The sequence below is a fragment of the Euprymna scolopes genome, chromosome 21 (assembly GCF_053919585.1).
Source record: "Euprymna scolopes isolate OS-2025 chromosome 21, ASM5391958v1, whole genome shotgun sequence".
Taxonomy (NCBI): Eukaryota; Metazoa; Mollusca; class Cephalopoda; order Sepiida; family Sepiolidae; genus Euprymna; species Euprymna scolopes.
The window spans coordinates 30,827,354-30,843,629 of NC_136502.1; the positions used below are offsets into that span (position 1 = coordinate 30,827,354).

The 16,276-nt window shown below is 34.2% G+C and overlaps 1 protein-coding gene across 7 annotated transcripts in view; it reads right to left on the bottom strand.

Moving 5' to 3' along the window:
* Window positions 1-16,276, bottom strand: part of LOC145242090 (endothelin-converting enzyme homolog) — a 955,595-nt gene that overhangs the window by 418,411 nt on the left and 520,908 nt on the right. The window lies entirely within an intron of this gene.

The window sequence follows — 16,276 nt, forward strand, 5'->3', positions numbered from 1 at the left end:
AATAGGGATGGTATAATAAAATTGTGGGGTCTGCGTTCGCGCCTGTACTCACTGAAAATATGGCACAAACTTTAACAAAGACTTCTCGTATCTATTTGCGTAAGTATACTTTGATAATTATGTTTCAGTTCGAAAAAATATGGTATGATAAAATTATTGAGTGTTCGTTCGCGCCTGACCTCCATAGAATGTAAATATGTCTCAAAGTTTAACAAGGTTTTTTAAAAGGGGTGAGGGTCCACAATAACACCTTAACTTTAATCTTAATTCACGTTAGCTTTTATTTATTTACGTTTTTAGTTGAATCATATTGTGTCGAATAAATTCACCTCATAAATTCACGTTCTTATTTAAGTGAAAGCCAATAAAAAAGTCGGAATTTTGGACAATTCTCGACACAAATTTTGCATAACTCTGTTTTCCTCTTTCTCCACTTGCACGTGGCACTCTTCCGAAAATAGATACCTAAATAATAAAAATAAGAACGTTACTTGTTATCGTGTCAAACGAAGGAAAAAAATCCTGCTCACGTGATTACGTGTCTTTTTAAAAACATTTGCATAACCTTTTTATTTTTATTTATATATCTGTTTAAGCTTTTTTTGTCAGTGTACTAGAAGGAATTCAGTTGATTACAACCCTTTCTGCGTGTTCTTTACATTAAAATAGTACAACTCTGAAGCCGACAGCGCAATACTATACCGTTCAATACTGTAAAACTGAAACGAAGCTGTTCTGCTTGAAAAGAGCGCCATTTTCTTCTTATTCATATTTATATCGATTCTTTGCTTTAAAAAACTAAAGTAATTACGTGCTTGCTTTTTTAATATCCCATTTTGCTGTTTCGGATTATTTTACTAAAGTAAGTAAAGCTTCATTATTTTTCAAAACTGTTTTTGTTTCTTTGTTTTTCGATATTTCGTCGATATTATTTAGTAAGAGTGTTTAACAGAAAAGCCAACAAACGACTGCCCGAAAAAAATAAATATACAAGAAATAAATGTTACCATAGTCAATAAAAGTTCAGTTCATGTTTTTTTTTTGTCTTGGAATAGTTTTTAATGCTCTTTACTTGAAATAATTTCAGCGAACCGAAATTAAAACGAAATTTGAGGTGATAACTATTTAAATGAATTTTTATATAAACTACACATGCCATAATCGAATATTCTTCAAGAACAATATAACGGAAAACATTAAAATATGTTTATAAATATTCCTTATGTTGATGGAACTATCTTAAATTGTTAACACAGAATGCACAGGTACCCCTCCTTCAAATTGAAAACGGGGCGCTCCATTTCAAAGTCGCTGCCATTTTGACTTTTTTTTAAAACCGGTTCGTGAATTAAAAACAAAATTATTTTTGCAAACTACTTAAAAATACAAACCAATGAATTTTTCTACCATAAAAGTAACTTTTATTTACTATGGTAACATTTATTTCTTGTATATTTATATTATTATATATATAACATTTTCTCTTTATAGGGAAACATCTTTTTGTTGGCCACTCTTGGCTACGAATGGAAACAAATTGATATAAAAAATATATTTTCACGAAAATTATCTTTACTTTCATCATATTTTGTTTAGGGTAAACTTTTTGAGTATCAAAACCTATCTCTTTACAACCCCTCCTTTTCATAACCTATCATACTTTCATCAATCACAGTCCATTTTCTGTAGGCTGTTTTTGAACCCAGTCAACGACTGGTACTTCTTCTAATATATATATATATATATATATATATATATATATATATATATATATATATATATATATATATATATATAACTACTTCATTTACTCACATAAAATTAATATACGAAAGTATAGATTTATGCGTAAACTTTAAGTATTTACTTCAGCAGTGCTCAATACGTAGGTAGAGCTAGTTAGTAAGTTATGAAATATATATGGCGATTAAGCTACACTGAATATTCCACGTTTCATCCACTCTATGATTCTTCAGGCATAAGCATGAAGAATCATAGGAAGGAGCTTAATAATTTGCGTTGGCAAGAGTGTCATCAATCACAGAGTGTAGCTTAATCGCCATATATATTTTATAACTTACTATATATATATATATATATATATATATATATATATATATATATATATATATATATATATATATATATATATATATATATATATAGGAAATTTATTACTGTGAGTCCAGAATGAGTTTACAAATTGTTTCAGCTAGAGGAAAATCCTCAACGAGAGGAAAAAATCCAACTAGCATCGTCAGAATTCATAGATGGACTCTTTTCACTTTTTTCACCACTGGTAAATATATATATATATATATATATATATATATATATATATATATATATATATATATATATATATATTGTTTTCGAAAAGTTAAGTAACCAATGAAGTTTAACAAGGTTAATACAAGAGTGCTCATTACCAAAGTAGAGCAGGGTATACTCTTTATTTGTTTTTGCAGAAGCATTAATATGTTGCTACACATTCATGAGCATTTTTCGGTCAGCTAGAAACATGCTCATGAATGGCTAGCAACACATTTATGTTTATGTAAAAATAAATAAAAAGTACACACACACACACACACACGCACACACACACACATATCTATGTATATATATATATATATATATATATATATATATATTCACCTGTCGTCGGTTTTTTTTAAAGATGGAATCGCTCGATTGTCGAAGACAAGATTCAAGCAAGCAAGATTGGACGGTCCACAGAGTTTTATTACTTTATAAAGATTTTATCGTCCATGTTATAACTATATTCCTCATTGATCCTTACTTTCTGTTACACCCAACCCCCCTGGTGTGACAGGTAAATAATCAATTTTCATGCCAATCATGGGTAAAATAAATTGTTTTGATTAATCGTATACAATGGGCTTTGGTTTATCAATGGTTATTTGCCCTTTCTTCCTTATTTTTTACTTAAGGAACCCCTTCATAGCTATTGGGAATAAGAACATTATTTGCATGTGGACCCCTAGAAATATTACATGGACATAGATCATTTAGGCACTGGTTGCTTCATTAAACACATAAAAATAGGGTTTATTTGCCGTTAATTAAACGAACCAAATAAAATCTTACCCTTTCGCAAACACCACAGACGCATACAATATATGTCTCATTGCATTAGCGCTCTTACGATATAGAGCAGTCGAACGTGAATCTCTGGCGCAATGGTTGATTAGCAATTAGTTTCAAGTCAGAGTTTTTTGAAGGTTTAGAGTTCGATCCTTACTACAGCCGCAGACTAAGTTACTAATTTACACATCTACTCGTCACGGCTTACAAAACCACGTGGATCAAATAAAGTGTCCAGGCAGAAATTCCATATCGGTTTACGAGTTCGAAAAGATGCCCTTGAAGAAGTATGAGGGCGACGTCAGTAGAAATGTTGTGACAATAACAACCAAGATAGTAGTCCGAAATTCTGTTTTCTTAATATGATTATTTCCAATAAAAGATACAACTTCCTTATTGTAAAAATAAAATAAAAACGAATATTCCTGTTGCAACCTTGCAGACCAGTAAATATCAAAACAAACACAGTGGTATAGTTAAAAAAAGTGTATTAACAAAAATACACGTCATAATCCTAGGGCCATAACTGCCGAAAATTGCTACATCGATGATTATATTTAGTTATATTTATAGTTCCTATTAATCTTAAATGAGTAGATCAGCTTACCCTATAACATTTTAAAGAGATTTCTCGGGTAGAAAAGATAGCAACAACGTAATTTTAACCCACCTCTAAAAACCTTATTTATTCGGCCATTTATCATAAACTCAAAGTTTTTTCTTACATTTTCACCCCAAACAAGGCATATTGCCACTTTGTCGTAGGGGGCTACTATCAGGGACATGGGCATCAGGGGTACTGTGTAGGGAGTTGGGCAGAATCAGGGGCACTGTGTAGGGAGTTGCTCTTGAACTTCTGCATGTCAGTACAGTTCGGGAAGCAGGGACCCGGCAGGGAATTCCAAAGTCTAGCTGTCCTGGGGAAGAAACTACTGGAGTAGAAGGCTCTCTTACGTCTAGGGATCTATACTGTGAAGGGGTGGGATTTAGCTGCTTGTCGGGTTTGTTGGGGGTATTTATGTGAAGGGGGCACAAGTGCTTGCAGTTCATCAGAGCATTCACCGTTAAAGTACTTGTAGAAAAGGCAGAGGGATGCAATATTTCGTCGATGGGACAGGGGCTGAAGTTTAGATGACAGTTCAGGACCTATCAGATTGGCGACTCTCTTTTGAAACTTTTCTAAGAGCGAGAGACTAGTGGCAGATGCATCAACCCAAATATGACAACAATACTCCATACATGGGCAAATGGTGGCCTTATAGAAGTATAGTATACTTTCGGGCATTAGTATCTTTCTAGTACGGTAGACAGAAGCTACCTTCTTCGCAGTGGTCCTGGCGATACTCTCGATGTAATTGTTCCAACTCATGTTTCCTGAGAGCATTAGGCCGAGGAGTTTAAAGGATGTACTTTCAGATAAAGAGTCATTGGGCATTGCTATTGGTGGAAGAGTAGGTTTCTTGTAATTGGCAGCATTGAATGTTACCATCCATTTTTATCTCCATTCCACTTACGGATCGGAGGTCATCCTCTAGTGTTTCTGTCATTTCTTTAGATATGTGTTCATTTGTTTTCCTGTCGTGTCTGTTATAGAATGTGGTGTCGTCAGCATATATACCCATCCCACAGGCAATTTTGTCAGGGAAGTCATTTATGAATATTAGGAATAACAGAGGTCCCAGGATAGACCCCTGAGGCACTCCCGCATTTATATCGTATTGTTTAGATGTACGACCGTCGAGGACAACCTGGATTTTTCTCTTATCTAAGAAGGATTTAATTATGTCATGTATTCTACCAGTGATACCATATGATCTGATTTTCCTGAGAAGACATTCATGACATACCCTGTCCAGAGCCTTAGATATATCTAGAGCTACCGCTCTACCCTCCCCCGCTTTGTCCAGTGACTGGTATATACGTTCTGGGATTACAGTTAGGATGTCTGCTGTTGAACGGGCTTGTCTAAATCCATATTGTTGGTCACTCAGAAATTTAGCATTTGCTGTCTTTCGGCTTCAATCTTGTTGCCCCACCGTGTACCCAGTCAGTGAGTCAGTTTTCAAAAACCGATAATTTTAAAACACTCTGACAATTTATTTTATAGAAATCGCTCGAGACAAGGCATGAAGCCACTTGATGTAAGGAGCTAACAAAAACGAAAGATGATTATTGCATAGACAAGAGATACCTGTATGAAAGAGGAAAACCGTGACGAGAGTCTCACAACCTTGCAGTTCTTGGAAAGAATCTACTGGAATAAGAAGCCGTACTGTAATGAAGTATTAAAACAGCAAATGTTGGAGACCACTAGACCAACAAGTCAAACGAGCTGGAACAAAGGAAGCAGGGAATAGATCAGACAATTCTGAAGAACACGTCATAATAGTATTTATAAAAAAAAGGCTTAGACTAGCAACATTACGTCTGCGAGAGAAAAGTTGCAGTCAAATTACAGATACGTTTCTTCAGAATTAAAGATCAATCCAGTAAATTGCACATCCCAATAACATGCAGCTTTGAAGTGTGCATTCTCGTTACCAAAACTGAAAGATCCTATGAAAAGGCCATGTTTTTAAGTAACACTAATCTTTATATTTATGCATTGGTAGAATTGCATAATAAATATCTTGGAAATAGTTTTTTTGCGACTAGGCAATCACCACTTATCAAGGCGTATAATGACGTATCCCGGGGTCCTACTGTACTCACCAAAGAAAAACGAATTCGGCAGTAGACACTGCTGCAGATTTAGTCGGCTTTTGTTTTTGTTTGGCTTTCTTTCCTCGACTGTCGTCTAAAAAAAAAAACAACAACAACAACAACCCCCCCCCAAAACCCCCAAAACATCGATCTTAACCCTTCTATACAATGCAGAATATTTTATAGATTATTGATGTTTTTTTTTCAACTGATATAAACGCTGTTGATTGTATACACATCAATTTAAAGTAGCTTTACTTAAAGTCTGATTTTAAAAATCTAAGAATCTTTCAGGACTATTTTGATTTTTATTCGTGATCATTTGGTTCGAAAGCAACACCAAACATATTTATAACCATAGTTCTTTTAATTTAACATTTTGTAACAAATATCTTGCTCTAAAGATTTAATTTTTTAAACCTTATTTTGGCGGGCAAAGTGGCGGTTAGTGCGACTCAAAATCATTATTAATCATAATTGTAACAGACTTGCAAAAAATATGATGCGACAAAAAGACGCCAAAACATTACTGACCTCAGAATGTCCATAGTTTGTTTACGAGAGCGTGAGAAGTGTTCGTGTTTGGCTTGAGAGAAACCATTAGTTCAAGTACTTGCGTGACGATGACCATCCGCGGATCGGTGCCAGAACATCAACGAGGATCTCTGACAAGTGACAGTTCATTCCTTTGCTTTTTTTTTCTCTTTCTGTTTTTCAACCAACAACACCTCATCGAAATCGTTCCCACTCCCCCCACTACAACTAACCGCACAAATCGAATTGGCAGCAATATAAGTTGGTATCAGAGAGAATGATCGTGGATTAGAAGACGAAAAAACGATCGACCCGATATTACACCGGTACAGAAAAATACACTCGAGTTAGTAAAAACTGATGCGCCTAAACCAGTGGACCAGACGAAAGAGAATATATATATATATATATATATATATATATATATATATATATATATATATATATATATATATATATATTATTAGTAGTATTGTTTAGTTATTTAAACAAAACCAAAACCAAAGTGTGTCAACAAAAGAGTGCTCAATATTTAGACAGAGCAATGTGAATATGTTAAATATGAAAACTAGTGACTACACATATGCAAATATGTTTCAGTGACCACTCTGCTATATATATATATATATATATATATATATATATATATATATATATATATATTAGTGATCGGGATATTCCAATATTTTTTCCGATTTCTAATAATATTACCGATTCCGGACTAAATTGCTGATTCCGAGACAATTACCGATTCCGATCCTTTATAAATCTTCTCTTCTACTTTTCTTATTCCTTCTTCCCCATTCCATCCCCCCTACCACATTCCTTCCTTTCTCTTTTTTACGCCTCTAACCCCCATTCCCTCCCTTTAACCGTTCGCTGGGAGCCCAGACAACATTCAACAGACCCGGGTAAATTCCTAACATCTTCTCAGATATAAGCATATTAAATTGAAATAAACTTAAAAAAAAGAGAATTTTATGACATACTGACCCTTGAAAGTCTCAGACATGGACGAACGAGCCTCTCGCTTGTTAAAGATAACATCTGTATAGCCCTAGATTTAGAACCTAATCCCCTCAACCCACAAACTCTAACCCATAACACCAACACGAAAATGAATTAAGTCACCGATAAATAAGTAAATAAACAGATACGAGAATGAATAAACTAACAAATTCGCTCCCAATTCAACCCTGTTCTTCACATTCATGATAAAAAAAGCCTTCTTTTGCTGAGGATGGATTTTCGCTCTTCATTTAGAAGTCCGTTTTCGAAAATAAGGGTTGTTGCCTGATGAGAAACATGCTCATGACTGTGTAGCAACAAACTACTGCTTATGCAAAAACAAATGTAACCTGCTCTACTTCTGTATTGAACACTCCTCTATGAACCTAGTTATATTTCACTGGTTACCCTACCTTTGGAAAACAGCAACCTCAAATTATATATATATATATATATATATATATATATATATATATATATATATATATATATAATATTGAGTAAAACGATTTATAATTGTGAATTAAAAATCAGTTTTAAAAGAAAAAACAAACAAAATCAACTTGATTGTACGATCGTTTCGGAAACGATGCTCATTTTATTGAAATTGACAAAAAATATAAAACTTTTGTAAAATTATTGTCAATTTCAATAAAATGGACATCGGTTCCGAAACGATCGTACAATCGAGTTGATTTTGTTTGTTTTTCTTTTTGAAACCGATTTTTAATGCTCAATTATGAATCGTTTTACTCAACATTAATATAGCTCTAGGATATCTATACCTATTGAGCTTATTATATATATATATATATATATATATATATATATATATATATATATATATATATATATATATATACATACAGTACAATGGAAACTGTTTTCTTTTAAAAGTATTAATACATTTACTAATACCTTAAAATAAACTCTGCTCTTTAGACTCCAGGTCTAATTCCCTCTAATATATATAGTCAGGTCATTTCATATGCTACTGGTACCATGTAACCCAGTTCTACCTGCCTCATGGTCGGGTCACCGGCGACTAAACTGGTTCCCCCACCAGACTTGTTTGGTGAGGAGGGTGGCTAGTCTCCCTGAAGGATTAAAAACAAGACCTTCCAAAGGGTGAATGAACCCTTTTTCGGGGTCAACGGCCAAGTAGCACCGTGTGTGTTTGTGTGTGTATGTGTGTGTTTGGGTGGAGAGGGCTCCCGTAAGCCGTGGTGAAGGCAACGTTTCTAGGAGAAGCAAATCTCTGATTTAAAAAAACCATAAAGCGGGAGACCAGTACCCGCATTAAGCTGGTCTGCAGTTTAACTTGTTGCATGGCTATCTTGCTCTTGCTTGTTGCTTAATCTCAACATTTTGAACCAAGACAGAGACTTAGCTGTCGTACAAAGCTAAGACTCTGTAACATCATCTGTGTATAGATACCCCCTCAGGCATTTGTCTATTAAAATGGTCTTGTGGCGATGGAAGTAATTTTTGGGCTCATGGACTTGAAGTGTCTGAGGGAGTGGCACTCGTCTGACAAGACGTTGCAATGATCATATATATATATATATATATATATATATATATATATATTGTATCATGGGGACGCATTCAAAACCAAGCGAATCCATGGTGTCTTAAATATGACAGGTATACCCATCGTGGTTTGTACATTTGAAATCGTTTCAAAGAATGCAAACCCCAGGAGAAATCTGATCAATCCCATCTCACCGAAAAGGAACAGTTGTAGATCATCTTTCGAACATCTGAATAACATAGTAACATTAAAACTCTGTTTGTTTGTCATCTTGCCTGTTTGTCCCCGTGCACACTGGATGACAACGCAAGTAGATTACGCCGCTTGCTTAAGCGGCACGGACACTGGGTAACACGATTATAACGCCACAAACGGTACATGTAACAAAGAGACGACGTCATATATGCTGAAATAACACCAGGATAACGCTGTCCCTGAAAATATAGCAGAGATCGTCGATGTTGAAAGCATATATAAGCATTTGAGCATGATGAGTGAAAATCTTGTGGGTTCTTTCATCTAATCATCTTGTCAGGAGAAAATCGATAGCATACAATGATAAATAATATTAGTGAAAATAAAGAAACAAAAGACAGTTAAAATAAACAATTTAATTCGATATACGTGTATAAGATGATTAAAATCGCACCGTGAGGGAGAGAAAAAAAAAAAACAGAACGGAGGGGGGGGGGTCAATGTTTCCCAAAGAGATTTAACACTTTTATCGATTCCTTCTGCCAACATAAAGGTTTACGAATAGCGATGGAGACGGATTTCAAAATTTTAAATGATTTTTGGAATCCGCTCGATGTAACACCTCAAACCACTCTATTTTATACGTATTGAAACAACAAGGATTCGCAACCAAAATGCAGGCCATTGAGTCCAAAATATCAGAGGAAGGGAGACTAATAGATCCTACCAGTCTCTGTCTAATATTGAACGGAGCGTGCTGGTTTGTACGAGTCTGCAAATATTTATATATTTGGTTCACGTGTAGCAGTACCTCCACTCCCTATATATATTTTTGTATTGTAGTTTGTTTTAACGTTTTCAGTCAATTATTATCGAACACATACTGATCTACCAGGTTATCGAAAGGAGGGGAGAAAAAAACTTTAAAAAGATAATATATCCTATAAATTTGCTTTTCTTTTGTATTGATATTCATATTAAAAACTATTTTTTCCCTATTTATTTAACTACTACTTGTTATGGATAGGTCGTTGAATTGCATTCATCCGCAAAAGATCTAGCTAATTTGCATATTCTTTTAAACATTACTTTAATTAATTCCCTATTAGTTTTTTTTTCGGTTTTCTTATGGGATGATCATCTTTAGTTAACTATTACGTGTAATTATATTCATGCAAATATTCTACATGATTTATACTTGCGTTATATTTGCGTAAAAGTTTATAGCAAACACAAACCCCTTTCTATATATATTTATTTATATATATAATATATTATATTTCTATATATATTTCTATATATAGATAATATATTATATTTTTTTCTATACATATTTGTCAGAACTTCATATATGGGTTACTCGAACCCATGCGAAACTTTATATTTGGATTTTAGCCGAAGGAAAATCGATGCAAAAGTGTGAAAATTCAAGAAATGGAATTTGCCAGGTGAAGGTCAAACGACGGCATTACGAATATGCATGCATAACGTAATAGCTATTGGTTTATGTTTTAATCTTTAGCATTGCGGCAAACATTCTTCATAACTCAGGCATTAACGTCAAAGAAAAAAGCAAATCATGAGCTAAACATTTTGGTTTCGGTTCTCGGTGGTGGCGCACGGGACATTTTTATTTTAACATTTTAAATCATTACTATATATTGGTCCAATATATAATATAAACAAATACAAAATTTTCATTAATTAAAATATCATATTTAAGGGTATTTTACGACCGGGCAATGCCAGGCGGCCTGCTAGTATTTACATATTTGTAGGGGGTGCTAAGTTTCTAATGCAGGGTTCTAGTAAATCGATCACCCATTTTAGAACCATTCGAGGTTTTTAAACCAAATTTTGTGAATTCAATCTCTTTTAACCAGTCTAGTATTTTTTTTTTGAATTTCGCTTATTTTATACAGATAACATATTGGTTTTGGTTGAATTAATTTTTTTTTCGGATTTTAAACTTTTTTTCTCGAATTGCTTTTTTTTTTAATACGTAATCTTCAAGTTTCGTCACCTGACAATTTTTAAAATAGCAAGAAAATCATTATACTCGGCCTTTTGGCTGAGATCAAAGTGTAGTATCTCTCCGGCAGGTGCTGAACTTGGAGACCATTGCCCTTGTGGCAATTGTTTAGTGGTCCATGTAGGGGCAACCCTATATACCATTCCCCCCTTCCCCTCCCGCCACCCCACATAAAAACCGGCATTGTGTCAGATTTTGCTTACGCGGAGAAGCAAATAAATACCTACTTGCGTCTATGTACAGTTTCTAATACAATAAATCGAGATTCAATATTGGAACCACTCTACAAGAACACGCACACACTTTTTACATAAAATAGTTTTCATTCATAAATCTAAGGCAATAATTAATGATCCATGTGCGCGACATTTTTAGGGGTATTTGAGTCTCTCCGTATTGTTTTCGCTGTCTGTATTCCGTATTGTTTTCTCTGATCGACATGTTTGTTTTCGCGCGCGCGTATTCAGCCTTTAAAAAAAAATTAAATGCACGCGCGAAAACAAACATGGCGACTAGTGAAAACAATACAAAATACCAAATACTCCTAATAATCGAATCTTTAGAGGTAAGTCTAGTGACGAAACTTAAAAAAAAATCAATTCGGGGGAAAAAAGAAGAAAAAAAAAAAGAAAAAACTTCGTCCGCGCAAAACCATTGTAAATGTCAGGTGATGAAACTTGAAGATAACCATAAATGTTTATACTGTATAAAATAATCGGTAAAGGGCAAATTTACAAACGGAATTAAAAAAAAATATGCAAAACTGCTTAAAAGAGCTAAATTCGCCAAATTTGGCTTAACAACGTCGAGTGGTTCTAAAATGACTGATTGATTTACTAGATCATTATATTAGAAATTGAGCACCCCTTTACAAATATTTAAATATTGTCTTTTTTTTTCATTTTTTTATTTGGTAGATTAGTGTCTATTCAATAATAACCTGTTGAAAAAATTGAAAAGAGAAGATGGAAATATATATATATATATATATATATATGTGTGTGTGTGTGTGTGCGTGTGTGTGTGTGTGTGTGTGTGTGTTGTGTGTGTGTTGTGTGTGTGTGTGTGTTGCCTTCCTTAATAAATAATTCGCCGCTTATAAGAATCTATCCATCCAATATAATGATAAGGTCCGTGTTTGTATACATAAATAGACATTGATTGGTTCGTTATGCTATTTCAAGCAACCAATGATTTCCTCTTTATAATCAAGGCTAATAACCTAATGTTTTTATGAACACCTTTGTCAAGGAAAACGAAAGCAAAAAAAAAAAAAAAAGAAGTAAAATCGTCCAAAACAAAAGGATCCCTTTTCCAGAAGACAATGAAACACTCTTATTAAAAAGCAAGTACATCTTACTATATATTTGTTAATGTATGCAGTATTCATTTAAAGGAATTTCACAAGAGCATAGATAACAATGATGAGTTAGCGATGTGAGTATTCGAACCAGATTTTTATTATCTATCTATATAGCTATAAAAGTGAACGCATCTGTGTGTGTGTGTGCCTGTGTGTGTGTCTGTGTACACTTCCCTACGCAATAACTCTGTCAATTTTAAGTCTGCAGACTCGAAATTTGATATACAGGGTACTAAGATTTGGAAAAATCTTTATAATCCGTTTTCGGCCAGAAATTTGGCTGTTAAGGGGTCAAAGTTCAACGATTTGACCTTTGAGAACTCTACCAAACTCCTCCGCTAATTTTGGGTATAAACAATTTAAATTTTAGATATAGGTTCCTTGGACATGGATCTAACTTAATAACTTGGTTTGCGCCCCAAACAATAAATGTTAAGGGGTCATAATAGGGGTCAAATTAAAAAAAATTGACCGCTTTTTTTTTCTCAACATATACCTCCAAACACCCGGGCAACGCCGGGCTGAAATGCTAGTCATTCATAAAATATCTTACTGGCATACGACGCAGACGTATGTTTTAAGGAACTTCTCCCCACACATGGATTGTGTGCTGGGATAAATTACGCTCGTTGTGTTCTGCAGAGTAATTTGAAATAAAATCAAACTAAGAGACTTATTGACTCCAAAGTGTAATGCACTGTTTTTATTATGTAAATAGATACGCATTGCTGCTGCTGCTGCAACTATCACTAAAGCATTACATTTGAGAAACAAGTATTGCTACAACTGCTACAAGACGATACGCGTCAAACATTTGTTTACGTAGCGAAAATTCATATGCTGTGTTCAGGACGTCCAGGTTTCGAATCTCAACTTAGAAATAAACAGTATGTTTAGCCACAATTATAAGCCGTGATACGATAAAACAGCTGCCTGCAGATGACTGCACTTCTTCTCCATTTCCTTATAAGGAAGCTCACGGTTTTCACATTACATAAACCATTCGTTTCTCTATTCCCTTTTTTAGTATTAAAACTAAACAAACAAAAAACAAAACAAAAAAAAATCCAAGTGGCTCTATACAAATTAGTGTACATTTTTCTAAACACAACGCAATTAAAAACATTAAGCAAGAACACGTCCTTATTATATAAGTTGAACACAAAAGTTGACTGTTTCCAATAACAAAAATATAACGTCCATTTAGTAAGCGATTTTCAGTAAGGATTAAAAAAAAAAAGTTTTGTTGCAAGTATAAATATGGTTTTTGAAAATCTCTCTTCAGCCAATACTCATCTCGATATGAGTATTGGCTGAAGAGAGCTTGATATGGATATCTAAACCGGTCATAATTATCGGGCTTGAAACCGACGGTACCAATGACTTGTCTCATCTAACAACTTTCTGTACACAAAATACAAAATATAAATACGCTCTTATTTTTCGGATTTTCCTTTTAATTGAGCACTCTGCTGGATTTCTTTTCCAAAAAAACTAATCACACACACATATACATACATACATATATATATATATATATATATATATATATATATATATATATATATATATATATATATATATAGTCATCCACGTACAGTACTGTTCGCTGTTTCACAGCTCATCAGTGCGGCTAGACAAGCAACTATCTCAAGCCAGGATCGAAACCCGATCGCCCAAACGACAGTCGGAGCTTCTAACCGTTGCGCTATACAGCTGATGCTATGCGGGCAGTGAATTAACAATGTTTTGACAGTGGCCAAATACCTAAGCTCAATTTGTTTACACAAAGAGCATCACTTCATACGCTAATGGTAATTTGTTTATGACTTCCGTAATGCTCAACCTAAGATAGGAATTATTATAGTATCTATCTATCTATCTCTCTCTCTCTCTCTCTCTCTCTCTCTCTCTCTCTCTCTCTCTCTCTCTCTATATATATATATATATATATATATATATATATAGAGAGAGAGAGAGAGAGAGTGGTATAATACTCTTTCTACAAATATTATTGGCTACATATGTGCATACATGTTTCAGCTAGTGATCTGTTGACGCTGCATTTAGAAAGAAATTACAGCTGAAACATGTATACATATAAGTAGCTAATAATATGTGTATAAATAAAGAAATTCATACAATAATACAGCTCTACTTATTCGTATTATTTGGATTTTCCGCACTATGTTCCCATCTTGAGTGTGATTTTTCACAACGTTTCGGTCAATGTAACCTCCGACCATCTTCAGACGTATCGAACTCGGGAATTTGGACGGAATTTGGAGCGGAACCCTTTATTTATTCCACGGGGGTAGCATGCTCTTGTTCCATCGGCTATTACTGGATAGAGGTCCTAAGTAAGTAATGTATTTTTTTCGGTCGCTCACACTGAGGATTGAACCTTCTTCAGAATATCACTTTTTACAATTGATTTTTTCAAGTACTCTAACCACTGCGCCACTTATTATTGAGCATTATTTTATAAACACCGGAGTTTCATTGGATGAATAGGAAACGCCGATTCACGCACGCGCGCACACACACATATAGCTAATAATCTATTCCACTTGATTTATTAAAAGTGCTTTTTTACATAGGCATCACCACTTCTCAAGGCCAAGCGACCACTCGGGGATAAGGGTTAAAGAGTGTACAGTAGAAATTGGACAATATAGTAATCGTTAGTAATGGAAATTCGGTAAATTTGTTAACTTATATGGAACGGCTCATCAAGAACTTGTTTACGTGAGACTTGAAGACAACCATATTGTAGTCAGCTAGAAAGCAGGAAAACGGAAGACAATTCCATAGGCGTGCAGTTCTAAGAAAGAAGCTTTATCCATGGAATCTACGTTTAGGTTTAGGCACAGATAACGAGTGGGGGAAATTATTGATAGTGATAGACGAGAGTTTCTTGTGAAAGTTTGGCGAGGGTGGACCATAGACTGAAGCTCAGTCGAACACTTTCCATGAAAATAATGATACAGTAGAAACAAACTCGCAACATCTCTTCTGTGAGATAGAGGTTGCAAGGAAGAGAAAAGGATATCTCCTACGAGGTTACGAAGTCTATTTTGAACTCTATCAAGCAGGACAAGTACTTTCTAGCAGCTCTTGCCCAGATGCTTGGACGTACCTGGCTCTTATACATATAGAGAATTGCACCAACAGTGAAATATCTACTGAATCGATAGAATGATCCCACCATTTTTCCAGCGGCCTTGGCAACAGATTTGGTGTATCTGTTCCATTTAAGATCAGGAGTAAAGATTATATATATGTATATGTATATATATATATATATATATATATATATATATATATATATATATATATATAGTGATGGGACGATTGTAATATTTTCCCGATTCCGATTCTTTATAAATTTCTAAATATTAAAATATATTTATTATTTTCTCCCGATTATCGTAAAAATGTGGAAATATTTTTAAAAACAATCGAAAGTATTTATGGTATTAAAAGATATCCGATCGATTTTATCGTAAAACGATTTACAAATAAAAACTAAAAAACTAAAAAATCCCGGGAAACGCCGGGTAGGCACAGCTAAGAAAAATGTAAAAAGTGTCATTACAGCTTAGAAAAGAATTCGTTGTAAAAACGCCGTAACGAAATAGAGATACTGATCCAGAACCTGACTAGAAGGCAGCACTAGCATCTTCCGGCCTATTACTATAAACAGCCGGAAAGTTTGCCGGTAAAAGTCGACAATAACACTGTCAGACAATAAATTTCAACACGCTGAAAATCAAAACGTTAACATAAAATGATGAAA